General features: G+C 43.4%; 1 protein-coding gene across 8 annotated transcripts in view; it reads right to left on the bottom strand.

Moving 5' to 3' along the window:
- Positions 1 to 14,679, bottom strand: part of bnc2 (basonuclin zinc finger protein 2) — a 449,449-nt gene that overhangs the window by 190,868 nt on the left and 243,902 nt on the right. The window contains exon 1 of one of the 8 annotated variants that reach the window (XM_080188305.1): positions 1,626 to 1,713. The exons of the other annotated variants lie outside the window; for them this stretch is intronic. The gene's annotated coding sequence lies outside the window, so the exon portion shown is untranslated. Of the gene's footprint in view, positions 1 to 1,625; positions 1,714 to 14,679 lie in introns of those variants that run through there. 8 annotated transcript variants of the gene reach the window in all.

The following is a 14,679-nucleotide window of genomic DNA, read 5'->3' as shown; positions in this document are numbered from 1 at the left end:
ACAACAGACGTTAAACGAACAGGCCTATAATTCCCCGCCTTTTGCCTGGCACCCTTCTTAAACAACGGCGTAACATTAGCCGTTTTCCAATCTTCCGGCACTTCCCCGGAATCCAGCGACGTCTGGAAAATAACCACCAAGGCATCCACTATCACCTCCACCATTTCTTTCAGAACCCTCGGATGCATTCCATCCGGTCCTGGGGACTTGTCCACAATCAGCCCCTCCAGTCTGTCGAGCACCACCTCTCTAGTAACAGTAATGTCATTGAGACCCTCCAGTCCTACCACCTTTCCATCGCTAACACCCGGCAAATTATTCACGTCCTCCTCCGTGAAGACCGAAACAAAAAAGTTATTCAAGACCTCAGCCATTTCCCCATCCCCTACCACTAAGTCCCCCTTCTCATCCTCTAAGGGTCCAACGTTCACCCTAGCCAGCCTCTTCCTTTTTATATATTTACAAAAACTCTTGCTATCCTTTTTTATATTAAGCGCTAGCCCAGCTTCATAGTTTCTCCTACCCTTCTTTATCAAATTCTTTGTCAATCTTTGTTGACATTTAAACCTCTCCCAATCCTCTTCTCGCCCACTACTCTTAGCTACTCTAAACGCCTCCGCTTTTAATTTAACACTTTCCTTTACCTCCTTCGTTATCCACGGCTTATTACCTCTCCTCCTACGGTCCTTTTTGACCATCGGAATAAATTTCTGCTGAGCACCAAGAAAGATCTCCTTAAAGATCCTCCACTGCTCCTCAGCAGGCCTACCTTCCAACGTGCTCCCCCAGTCCACATTCGCCAATTCTTCTCTCATCCTACTGTACTCCCCTCTGTTCAAACATAGGACGCGTGTCCGGGAACCCTCTGGCTGGGGTTTATTTAAAGACAGAGGTCTGCAAGCTGCTCTCTCCACCAAGTCTCTCTGACAGCTTCAAGACTATCTGCACTCATTATAGCAAATATCGTTCTGGTTGCTAACTGTATTTAAAGTGGAATTTTAAGTCTGTAAGAGAATGCTGCTTATTTGGAACCAAAAGAGTGATAAGTTACAAATTGTTTCCTTACATTTTTTAACTATTGCTGAACTGTTAAAAAAGTTAAACAACTTTATTTGTTAGAGTTAGACTTGCATTAAATGAAGTTTTTATTGCTATAAAAGATTTCTAATTCCTCAGTGGAATTATCCCTGGAATAAAGCAACCTCTCCTCACATTTTTGTCAAAATAGAGAAATTGTTGGGGTCTAGTCTGGCTTCTGACTATAAATTTCGGATTCTGATCTGGACCCTAATAGATACTCCCAAAGCACAGTGCTCGCTCAGTACTGAACTGGAATATCAACTGAGAATTTGTGTTCAATTCTCTGGAAAACATCCTGAATCTGTGACCTGCAGATGTTCAAGCACTGAGTATATTCAAGAGCACTTCCCACTGAGGGAGGAATACCTGAGATTTCTGTGAGTGCAAACATGAATCCAGGATGCTGTACTACAGAGCATCATGGATAAGTGCAACTCCAACAACACTCAAGAAGCTTGACACCATCCAGCCCACTTGATTGGCACCCTAAACACCACCTTAAACATTTACTCCCTCCACCACTGACACACAGCAGATGTGTGTACCTTCTGCAAGATGCACTGCAGCAACTCAGCAAAGTTCCTTCAACAGCACCTTCTAAACCCGCAACCTCTAATATCCATTCGGACAAAAGCAGCAGACAGATGGGACCAACACCACGGGAAAATCCCCTCCAAGTCACTCACCATCCTGACTTGGAAAGATATTGCTGTACCTTTACTATCACTGAATCAAAACCCCGGCACTCCCTCCCTGACAGCACTGTGGGTGCATCTACATCACATGGACTGCAGGTATTTAGAACAAAACCGTTGCACCAATCCCTTGTTAACGATGCAGAAACAGGTATACTTCAACGTACATTTGCTTAAACAGGAATTTCTAACAGACAAGGTTTGTGCCAAGTGGTTGAAGAAGGCAGCTCACCACCACCTTCTCAACAGCAATTAGGGATTGGCAGTAAATGCCGGTGAAACCAGCGATGTCCACATCCTGAGAATGAATAAAAAGCAATCTCTGCCACTGTTTTGCTATGAATAACTGCAGCTAAAACATACATTATATACCTCTTAACTGGACCTCTGTGAGATCTCTACTCTGGCACAGGCTGTCTCTCGTTATCATTCCAAAAGGCAAACTGCTTCAATTAGTTATTTATTTGGACCAGCTCAACATTAGTAAAGAGCGATTGAGTTATTGGTCTGCTTGCATCATCTCACTTGGCGAACCCTCTCTTGCTGGGTTACTGCTGATTTTCGTTTAGATTGGACACAGTTTGTGTTTTTTTTTTAAACACGTTTACTGATTATTGCATCTTATGAACAGGTTCTTCAGAACTGCCCATGACTATCCTCCCACAATCATCGCCCTCAATAAAGGAAAGTATATCGTAGAAACAGGATAGAAACTAAAAAAGTCAAAAGTAACTTGGAGAAGATGAGGCAGGATCTATTTTTTTCTCTCTTAAGCAGGACACATAACAAATAGTATGTTATTACAGTTTGTGTCCACACAGTGTGCACCTCGCAGACACAAGAAAATGAGAGCTTTCCTATTATTTGTTCTCTGACTGCCAAATTGCTGTATGACATTTGGAAAAGGTCAAGTTCTAATGTGCAGGCCTGTCACTCCTCAGGAAACTTCCAATACACAGTCTGCCAGAAAACCCACCAAAAATACAGTGCAACTTTGGCCCACATTTCTGAAAAACACTAAAACAAAATATATGCCTCAGAGACACACAAATTGGGTCACTGTGGTGAAGAACTAACTGGGCCTCGATGTGATCATTTGTTATAGTTAGCCATCGTCACAGGCAGGAAGTGAATATACACTTCTGAATGATGATGTTACAGAGCAACAACTTCTGACTAAAAAGTTTCAGTTTTTCCCTGGTGAAACAGCCGACATCAGTTACTCCAGTGGTAATCACAATGCTGACTTTGACTGTATCATTTCCTGTGACATGCTCCTTTCTACATTATGATTTCTGAATCCAAAATAAATTGTCCAAATGATCATTTGGCAGGGGTGGAGTGCTCGGATTTGATTCTGACTGTAGAAAGATACAGCACAGAAAGGGAACATTTGCTCAATGAGTGTCAGTCACTCCTCTGCAGTATTGCAAAAGGTCTCCCCTTCCAAGTATTTATCCAATTACCTTTTGAAATCTATTTCCACCGCCCTATCAGGCAGCACATCCTACATCACAACAATTCAGTGTTAAAAAAAATTCTCATCTCGCCTCTGGTGATGTGCACAGTATTTCAGATGTGCTCTCACTAATGCTCTGTACAGCTACACCAGCAATACCTTACTTTTAATCTCTACTCCATTCTCAATAAATTCCATTCGCTTTCCTTATTACCTACTGTACCTACATAGAAACTTTCCACGATTCATGCATAAGGACACCCAGATTCCTCTGCACCAAAGCATTTTGAACTTTCTCTCCATTTAGATAATAAGCTGCCTTTTTTATTCCATCAACAAAATTGGATTCCCTCACATTTATCCAAGTTAAATTCCAACTGTCAAATTTTGGCCTATTCACCTCACCTTTCCATGTCCATTCGCCAATTTCTTATTTCCTCGTCACAACTTACCATCCCATCTATTTTAGTGGAATCTGCAAATCTGGCGATTGTACCAACCCTCCTGCCATTGGAAATCATTCTGAAGGAAGAAGAGCAGGAGTCAGCTCCACCATCGGAGAAGACTGGGGTGAATCTGACTACAACTTCATCCACTTTTTGGCCAGTTCCTTTGACGCGATATAAAATCTGTCCAACTCACCCTAGAATATATTCAATGGCCCAGCTTCCACTCATCACTGGGGAAGAGAATTCCAAAGATAACAACTCTCTAAGACATGAGATCCATACCTCTGTGCTAAGTGGAAAACCCTTTATTTTTAATCTGTGTCCCCTAGCTCTAGGTTCCCCCGTGAGGAAAAGCATCCTTCCACAATCTGTCCTGTCAAACCTCCTCTGAACGTCACAATTCAATAAGAATCCACATACTACAGCTGCAACACATCATCTACCCACCATCTTTATTGTGTTTAATGAAGATTTAGATTTAGAAATATCACTGTACACAATCCCTGGGATGATGTATACTCCAGTCTTTTGAAGAATGAGAGGTTCATTGAAACTTACACAATTCTTACTGGGCATGACAGGGTGGGTGTAGATGGGATGTATCCCTTGGCTGGTGAGTCGAGAAGCAGGGAACATAATATCAGAATGAGAACAGGCCATTTAAGGCTGAGATGAGGAAGAATTTCTTCACTCAGGAGGTGAAATATTCTGTAATTCTCCATGAACTTGGAAATCTCGACTCCAGAGAGCTGTGGAAAGCCAGTTTTTGAGCATATTCAGGACAGAGATTGATAGATTTCTAGAGACTAATAACATCAAGGGATAGGGAGATAGCGAGGGGGAATGACAGTGAGGTTGATGATAAGCCATGATCTGATTAAACATGGAGTAGACTCGATAGACTGAATGGCTTCCTCCTGCTCTTTTGTTGTCTCTAGTAAGTAATTTTACGAGTTAAGCTACAAATTTAATTCAGTAATTACATCTTCTCAGTACTAGTTTAAACTACTCTTCAGGGAGTTAAAATCTTAAAAGCTCACCCATCATCTACCTGTTGACCAAATTAAAGCCTTAATCATTCACGAGCTTCTACACACCAAAAGAAATATAAAAGGCAGCACTTCATTCCCCCTCTGCACTAAATTCCCAAGGTAGCACTCGGGACACTCGGGGCTTGGGGCACCTGGGAACTGTGGCACTCTGTGCCCACACACGGAGCAAAAACCCATCTACTTTCCTCGATTGCCGGTGAGTCACACACACAAGTCACAATTGCTCACTCAGTTTTCTGCTCCGGTGATTAACACCGACTCACTTTCAGTTGATTGAAAGATAACAGTTATTGCCAGCCAGTTCAAGGAGCCAATTAGGCTTCTTGATTGAGTTTGCAGCTTTCGAGTTCCAAGCCAGAACCTGACTGTTGGTCTAAATTATCCTTTGAGAAAAAAACTTTAGCAGAAAGATTCCCACTGCAGCAACTTCCAAAGTTCACCTTACTGCACTCACACCTTGTCAAATTTGGTACTCTCTCATTCTTCAGTTCTCCTGAGTTACACTATCCAAACCCTGGCACTCCCTCAGTACTGACCTTCTGACAGTGCGGCACTCCCTCAGCACTGTCTCTCTGACAGTGCGGCACTCCCTCAGCACTGTCTCTCTGACAGTGCGGCACTCCCTCAGCACTGTCTCTCTGACAGTGCGGCACTCCCTCAGCACTGTCTCTCTGACAGTGCGGCACTCCCTTAGTACTGGCCCTCTGACAGTGCACACTCCCTCAGCACTGTCTCTCAGACAGTGCGGCACTCCCTCAGCACTGACTCTCAGACAGTGCAGCACTCCCTCAGCACTGACCCTCTGACAGTGCAGCACTCCCTCAGCACTGACCCTCTGACAGTGCAGCACTCCCTCAGCACTGACCCTCTGACAGTGCAGCACTCCCTCAGCACTGACACTCTGACAGAACAGCACTCCCTCAGTATTGCACTGGGACTGCACGCCTGTATTATTTTCTCAAGTCCTGGAGCAGGATTTGGAACTCTCATCCTCCTGACTCAGAATGAAGACCAAAATGAGACATAGCTTCAGGCAAAAAAAAAGCAGGAAAACAGGAAAACAGGAATTGAATGTGCAAAATCTAAATAATTTACTACCGATCAGGAATAACTTCATAATATACACTGGATTAAAAAACAAATCCCCCAGTATCTGGCACATCACGTTACAATATAGTAATTATCAGCCGCACTGATACATTATCCACCACACTACCAGAAGGATGTGGAGGCTTTGGAGGGAGTACAGAAAATGTTTACCAGGATGTTGCCTGGTATGGAGAATAGTAGCTACAAGGAGAGATTGAATAAATTGGGATTATTCTCCCTGGAAAGACGGAGGCTGAGGGGTGACCTTATTATACTGAGTTGTCATAGTGTTTGTGCCGTGCCACTAGTATCTGAGGCTGATGAAGAGGAGGAGACGTCACAGAGTTTCCAAGGATGGGACCAGTATGCAGAGACCAAAGAGTTTCTCAAATGGTTAAGTCCACGAATAAAGTGTGTCTGTGTGTGTGTGCATGTCAACATGGGCACATGTGTGTCAGTGAGAGCATGCATTTGTGTGTCAGTGCAAGCGTGTATAGGATAGAAGCTTATAAGGTTATGAGGGGCATAGATAAAGTGATGATGTCAATGTGCCGGCGTTGGACTGGGGTAAACACAGTAAAAAGTCTGACAACACCAGGTTTTAGCTGGTGTTGTCAGACTTTTTACTATAGATAAAGTGAACAGTGGAAGTATTTTCCCAGGGCAGAAATGACAATTACAAGGGGGCACAAGTTCAAGGCAAGAGGGGGTGAAAAGGTTCAGTGGAGATGTATGGGGGGGGAAGTTTTTTTTATTACACAGAGGGTGGCGGGGCCTGGAATGCACTGTCCAGTAAGGTGGTTGAGGCAGATACGTTGGCGACATTTAAGATTCATCTGGATAGACACATGAACAGATGGGGAATTGAGGGAATACAGGCGATTGATCTAGATAGGACACTGTGATCGGTGCAGGCTCGGTGCACTGAAGGGTCTGTTCCTGTGCTGTGCTGTTTTGTTTTTTATTACTGGTGCACATCACATTGCAGGACTGACAAATCTTGTTCCTATTATTCATATTGGCATTTAAATAGGTGCAGATTTCACAAATGGAGCTGAGGCCCTGATGTATACATTACACAAAGCAATACCCAGGAAAGAGCAGTGCTCTCGAGATTCAAATTAAGTTACAAACAATCATTTGCCCGGAGATTGTGCTCCCAAATCCAGCCATCTGTTATCCCAAAAGTTCAATCCCATCACAGCAGGGAAACCCGCAGCGTGGCACACATGGACTTGGAGGTCACAGACCCAAACTATTTCATCGCATGCCATTGCCTGACTTCCAGTGGGGAACGGAGTTGTGGTACAGACACTGATGTTTACCCCAGACACAGCGTTGCTGAAATCCACCAGAAAGCCACTTCATAATCAAATTAAACAGAGTCTGTACAGACTGTGCTGATATATTACAGTTAGGTGACATCAGTAGGAGTAGAAAATATTACACCATGTCCAATAAGATAACATACTCAATACTTTCTCTTGCACACACTGACACGCACGCACACACGTTCACACTGACACACACACATGCTCGCACTGACACATACACACACACATGCTCACACTGACACACACACACACACACACCTGCTTGCACTGACACATACACACATGCTCGCACTGACACACATGCTTATGCATGGACACATACACACTTGCACGGACATACAAAAGCATGCTTGCACTGACACACATGTGCCCACATTGACATGCACACACACATAGACACACTTTGTTCGTGGACTTAACCATTTGAGAAACTCTGGCCTCTGCACATTGCTCCCATCCTCGGAAACTCTGTGACATCTCCTCCTCTTCATCAGCCTCAGATACTAGTGGCACGGCACAAACACTATGACAACTCAATACACTTTGCTTCTACCAGAGCCAACAGTACTTCAGTGTCTTTTTCCATTTCATTGCAACACGACCCTGAGGGAGGGATCATTTCAAATGACTATTTCCTTGGCTCTACAACAGAACAAAGCTTCCTGAAATTAATTTTTTTAAAGCGCAGTTCATTCTCAGAGAACTTCCATTGTTTTTATTTTTTTTTTGACAGGCAGTTGATTATTTTTCCTCGATCCAACAAAGTGCTCACAATGATATCTTTGGGAAATGAATCTGAGTCAAGGAGGAAGGTGAAAAAACAGACTGAACATAAACAACATCTCTCTTCCACCATCTCACAGCACGGTCAGATTTCGTCCGACTTTCGTCACAGTTTGCTGCACTTCACAGAATTCAGAACACATGTTTCAAATATGTGTTCTCTGATATACTCATTTATCACCATCCAGATAAAGGCAATCTCAGATTTCACCTCTACATTCTAGAGCAAATTTCTTGTAAAAAAAAACTAAGCGCTACAGAATTCCTGAAAGACAATTGTTATGAAATTCCCAAATTGTGTCATTTGTGAGTCACAGAGGGGTCTGACCTTCTCTGTCATTTGGCCAAACACAAAACTGAACTGAAGCAATTACTCTGCAGCAAAATTAAACCAAAAAAAAAGTGTTGATTAAAAGACGGCTTCTCTTTAAAGCAGCTGATCCAGGTGCAATCCCATTCACTGCGGACTGCAAAAGATCACGAAAACTGCAGCCAGCTGCGCACAAACCCCTGCACAAACAGGACTGTACTACTTCTCCCAAACGTCGAATAGATTAGCATATTTTCCCATCTCCCTCACACTCCCCGCTTAAAACATCAGCAAAGGTCGAGGAATGGTGGAACTGAATGTTAAGATCAGAGTAGGTTGTGGGTTCAGTCTAATCAGAGGAAATCTATCTCGCTCGTGTAGAGAGTGTTCACAAATGCCAGTATTGACTGGAGTGCAGAAAGCCTGCATCTCTGAGTATTTAGTTCTGAACACCCGGAATACTTTGAGAAGTTTCACGTGTTTTGTGGGGTTTTTTTCCCCCTTCCATCAATTTGAAACCTACTTTTTGCTGATCTTTTAGGTTCCTCCTCATGTTGAGAGAGGAGGGGCAGTGTGTTTTTGGACCAACAGCCAATGCCCCTCCCAAACCAGCTACTCAGAAGCATGCAGCCAAAGCCCGGAGGAACTCAGTCCTCAGTCTCTGCCCACTCTGCCCTGTCGGATCGAAGGCCTGAAATCTCCCGATGGAAAGTCCAACCAAAATCGGCAACATGACACGCTCAGCATGGTGGGCACTCATTCTGCCCACCACCCGGAGGAAAAGCCGAAACATCGGAAAGTGTCCAACGCGGCAAACTTTCACCGACACCCAAACAGAAATTTATTCTGTAGGACAGTTAGCAGCTAAATGGAACTTCAGTGTTTCAGTCAACAGCTGAGACCGTGATACCTTCTCAAAAACAGTTATTTGGCTGACAGCACCTCAAACACAACACGCACGGTTCAGCTCTTCCTAAATAATAACAGAATTCCACAACTCTGTCCTCGGATTGTACCTCTCAATATAACACAATCCCCACACTATTCAAAAGGGTATGTTCACATTCAAAAAGGAGACCATACCTTTACAGAAATATTTCCTCAGTTTATTACTGCTTCAACAAACGCGACATTGTTTGTAAGTTTTACTTCATTAACCCTTGTATGTCGATCTTTCAAACATCTGAGGCGACACAATTAGGATAAGAACTCCTGTAGCAACATCTTTAATAATTGCTAATGTCTTTTGGAGTATTTTTATACGACTTTCTTACTATCTGTTTTGTATATTTTGAATATGAGCGCAAGAGGAATGATATCAAGTTGTGCTGATGGTGTCATGGCCATCACTATTCTTCATCACAAACAAATCCATCTATCACCCTTTGACATGCAGTGGTATTACAATTGCTGCATCCCACGCTATCAACATCCTGGGGGTTACCATTGACCAAAAACTCAACTGTACTCATCATAGAAATAATGCAGGTCGGCAGCTATGAATCCGGAAAGTAACTCATGACTTTCCAAAGCCTGTTTGCCATCTACAAAGTAAGAAGTCTTACAACTACAGGTTAAAGTCCAATCAGTTTATTTGGTAGTAAACCCACAAGCTTCCGGGGTTTGCCCCTTTGTTAGGTGAGTGGAGAGTCCGCATCATGACTGCCATCTACAAAGTCAGGAGTGTGATGGAATATTCTCCACTTGACTGCATGAGTGCAGTTCCAATGACAAGCAAGATTCTCGACACCATCCAGGACAAAACAGCCTAGTGGCATCCCATTCACCACCTTCAACATTCACTCACTCCACCACTGACGCACAGTAGCAGCTGTGTGTACCAACTACAAGATGCACTGCAGGAACTCACCAAGGCTCCTTCAATAACACCTTCCAAACCCACAATCTCACTCAGCTAGAGGGACAAAGACAGCAGATGCATGGTAACATCACCACCCGCAAGTTCCCCTCCAAGTCACTCACCATCCTGACTTGAAAATATATCGGCCATTCCTTCACTGTCACTGGGTCAAAATCATAGAATCATTGAACAGACAGTGCAGGAGGCCATTTGGCCCATCGAGTCTGCACCGACCACAATCCCACCTAGCCTCTATTCCCGTAACCCCACATATCACCACCTGCATCATCCCCGGTTCATAACTGGGCAGAAATATCTCTTTGGGTGGCACAATTGCACAGTGGTTAGCACTGCTGCTTCACAGCTCCAGGGACCTGGGTTCAATTCCCAGCTGGGTCACTGTCAGTGTGGAGTTTGCACATTCTCCTCATGTCTGTGTGGGTTTCCTCTGGGTGCTCTGGTTTCCTCCAACAGTCCAAAAATGTACAAGTTAGATTGATTGGCCACACTAAAAATTGCCCCTTAGTGTCCTCAGATGCATAGGTTAAAGGGATTAACAGGTAAATCTGGGGCTGGGGCTGGTCTTTCTGCACTGTAGGGTTTCTATGATTCTATGATATGTAGCCTGCTAATCTCCCTGACACTAAGGTCAGTTTAACATGGCCAATCAACCTAACCCAACCTAACCTAAAATCCTCCTGCCCTAACAGCACTGTGGGTGTGCCTACACCATATGGACTACAGTGGTTGAAGAAGGTAGCTCATCACTACCTTACAAAGGCCAATAAGGGGTGAGTAACAAGTGCTGACCTAGCACATCCTGTGAATGAATACAAAGCCTAGGCAGAGAGAATTGTGAAAATAAATCCAAGAGAAAGGAAAAACAAACAACCTTGCATTTGTATAGCACCTTTTACAACCTTGGGATGCCCCAAAATGCCAATGAAGTATTGTTTGAAGTGAAATCACTGTTGTGATCACGTGCGCACAGCTCGTAACATTGAGCTAAGAGCATCGTGGTGTTAAAGGGATAAATATTCCCAGGACACGTTGGATAACATTTTGCCTCAGTGTTCTTCAAAACAGTGCCATTGGATCTGTACTGTCTACCCGAGGGAACAGTGAGGAGCTGGTTTAATATCTCAGCCAAGACACTGCACTTCTGACAGCACAGGACTCCTTCAGTACCGCACCAGAGAGTCAGCCTTGGTTTTGTGCTCAAGTCTCCGGCATGAGCCTCAAACTCACAACCCTCTGCCTCGAGGGGAGTGCACAGCCCACTGAGCCTCAGTTGACACTTCAGAGATTGCAGATGGGCTGAGAAATTGCAGAGGTAGTTCAATGCAGGGAATCTGCAGTAGATTTTGGGGAAATAATATTGAAAACAAGTGTAGCGTTAATAACTAAGAGCAGAGGAATAAAGAGATCAAGACCTATCTTTAATGATCGAAGTATCTGGAAAAGTGTTGGGTAAAAAATGGCTGTAAAAAGGCAAATAAAAATCTTCAGGTTAATACACAGGAATATTAATCGAATACCAAGGAAAATAAGTAATGATGGATTTCTGTAAGTCAACCTGAGCCCAAGAATACTCTGTCCGGTTCTGGGCATCCCATTCTCGGAAGGATAGGAAAATCATGGAAGGATACGTGGCAAAATTTACCAGATGTGTGCCAGGAATTAGAAGCTGAGTTATGAAACAGGATATTTCTCATTGGGTCAAGAGGCTAAAAAGGATCAAATTGCAAAAGGACTTGAGAAAGTGAACATGAGAATTGTTTGTTCTGGTTGGCCAATCACTAACAAGGTACAAGAGAGAAGCTAGAAGAAATGTTTTCACACGAGGGGTAGGAGAGGCTGAAATGCTTTGCTGTAGATAGCTAACAAGTGAATGGTAATAAAATCATCAAAATGACAACAAAGCAATTTGGTACAAGGGATAGGCCAGAAGATGTGATGGGCACAGTGATTAGCACTGCAGCCTCACAGCACCAAGGACCTGGGTTCGATTCCTGGCTTGGGTCACTGTCTGTGTGGGTTTCCTCCAAGTACTCCATACTCCCGATGTGCCAGTTAGGTGGATTGGCCATGGTAAATACACGGGGTTATAGGAAATAAGGCGGGGGATGCTCTTTCAGAGCTTTGGTGTAAACTGAATGGGCCAAATGGCCTCCTTCTGCACTGTAGGGATTCTCTGGATAGCAGAAAGTTCTAGCCTACCAGTTCGGATCTGCAGACAAAAACACCCCCTTTCCCTCCTTCCAAATTGTGAATTCACATCACTAAACATAGTGACACCTAGGAATCCTTCCTCTTAGGCTGCCTAGTGAAATGTTCCATAAACATTCATCACAAACAAATTCCACACAACTTGTCTTGGATTGTTACCATGTCCATCCTCCTGCCTGTGGGCAGAATTTTCAATTCTCCACAGCCCAGCCAATCAGGATCACTAGTCATTAAAGCTGGAACCTCACTGCTGATATTACAGCCCAGGTTGTATTCATATAATGTGCTAATCAAGACTACTTTCACTTTTCTTTTTCCTTAATTAATTGAACAGAAAAAATTCTCAAGGATTTCCTGGAAATTTGAGATTTTCCTGCAACAATAATTCGATAATTGCCATTGCAGAAACTGTGTTTTGACACAATCAAACTCTTGTGACCTTTGATAAACAAATAATGCCAAGATAAAGCACAGAGTGGAAAATGGGAATTCTTACAGAAGAGGCATTTAGAAATCCCAAGGAGAATGATGACTCATTGCCCACCTTACTCTTCATTAGTCTACGTCAATAATATTAGCTGATATTTTCATTGTCAAAACAGGTCAGGTGGTCAATTACCCATAAGGCACAGCGACTTCCTTGAAAGATCTCCTCCACACACTGTCCAAAGGTTTAGACGAGTCAGCTTTATCCCTGGGTACATGGCATGAAGATTGGTCTGAAAACAGAGCCAGATCTACCTGGCTGCATACCACACAATCATACAGCACGGGAGGAGGCTATTTGGCCCATTGTGCATGTGCTAGCTCTTTGAACGATCTATCCAATTAGTCCCTCTCATCTGCTCTCTCTCTCTTTCTTCCGAGCCTTCCGATTTTCACCTATCCACTTCCCTTTTGTTACTGCCGAATTCTTTTCAGCAATGATTCTGGATTGCATTTTGATACAATCAGCTCATTTCACCTCCGGAACGTTTGAGTCTGCAATCTCTTACCCATTACCTGACAACTCGAGCTCTAACATATATGGAATTTCCCTATAATCTGCAGCAAGCATTCCCTTTGATAATCTGGTAAGCATTAGAACTCTGTTTGATACATACTGTTAAAAAGCACAGCACTAAATCATGCTGCCAAATGTTCTGCATTATAAAAACTGCCGTCAATAAATTTAGAAATTTATAAAAAAAAAGTCAATAATACAGAGTGAGTTCAGTCTGTAACACGAGATTAGAATGGCAATGAACCTGGTCAGTCTCTTCCAGGTGTCCCTTCACTCACAAGGCAACACGATAAATACTTTGACATATTGAAGTTCAACTGTATTGCAGGTGACACACAACCTGTAGTCCCACACGCAGCCTGTAGTCCCAATCTAGCAACACTGCTCCCACTCCCGCCGCCATTTTTGCGCAGTAATTAAGGGGGTAATCACCTCGAGTTGCCTGTGTGCTGCAGAACGGTGCATCATTCTCTCTCAATGTTGCCTCTGTTCCATTCTCGCCTCAGTAAAATTGGAACCTGATGGATCTGACTTCTGCCTCGACTTCAGAGGCCAGAGACTGAGTCATGTTGAAAGCATTCAGAAGTTGTTTGAACACTAGTGACTGATTCTCTCCTCCAGTCACCTGCTGATACTGGCCAGGTGTTTCAAGGGTATCTTCAGGCACTAGAATTCAGACAGGGAAAAGTCTCTGCCAACCCTTTGTCTGGGATTGTGCATTCCTCTCACAGATGGTGGATCACCACAGCACAGACAGCATTTCAACCTCACTCTTCACAAATTTCTCCAAATATCATCAAATGTCATCAAAAATCAAGATATGAAGTTATACTACATAAACAAATACTTAACAGGTAATTTACAGTAAAGTTATCTCCTCGCCGTACAATCATTCGTATTATACAAAACACAGCATTTGTTCTTTTTTAAAAAAAAGGTGTTTTGCAATCCCCTTCCCTGATAGAATGCAGATATAAGGTGCAGTGTCATGAGTACAGTGCTGAAGGATGCCATTCCACTGTGGTGAATGTGTTACATGCATTTCACTAACCAAGTCACTTCCACCCATTCTACCCTCCACACCTAATCCTGACAAAACAAGAATAGAAAATGCTGGACAATCTCAGCAAGTCTGACAGAATCTATGGAGAGAGAACAGAGCCAACATTGAGAATCTGGGGGACTCTTTGGTCAGAGCTTTTGTTTCATATTCCGGTCTCCACAGTATTTTCCTTTAACCAAACAGACAAAGGTCGGTTAAAGGTTTTTCCAAGGAGCCAGTTCCTCTGTCGGTGGATTGCTTCACCTATTAGCTGCTATCGGGGAATGTAAATT

Source organism: Carcharhinus amblyrhynchos, chromosome 5, assembly GCF_965287045.1.
Source record: "Carcharhinus amblyrhynchos chromosome 5, sCarAmb.v2.hapA, whole genome shotgun sequence".
Classification (NCBI taxonomy): domain Eukaryota; kingdom Metazoa; phylum Chordata; class Chondrichthyes; order Carcharhiniformes; family Carcharhinidae; genus Carcharhinus; species Carcharhinus amblyrhynchos.
This window is presented reverse-complemented; position numbering and strand designations above follow the sequence as displayed.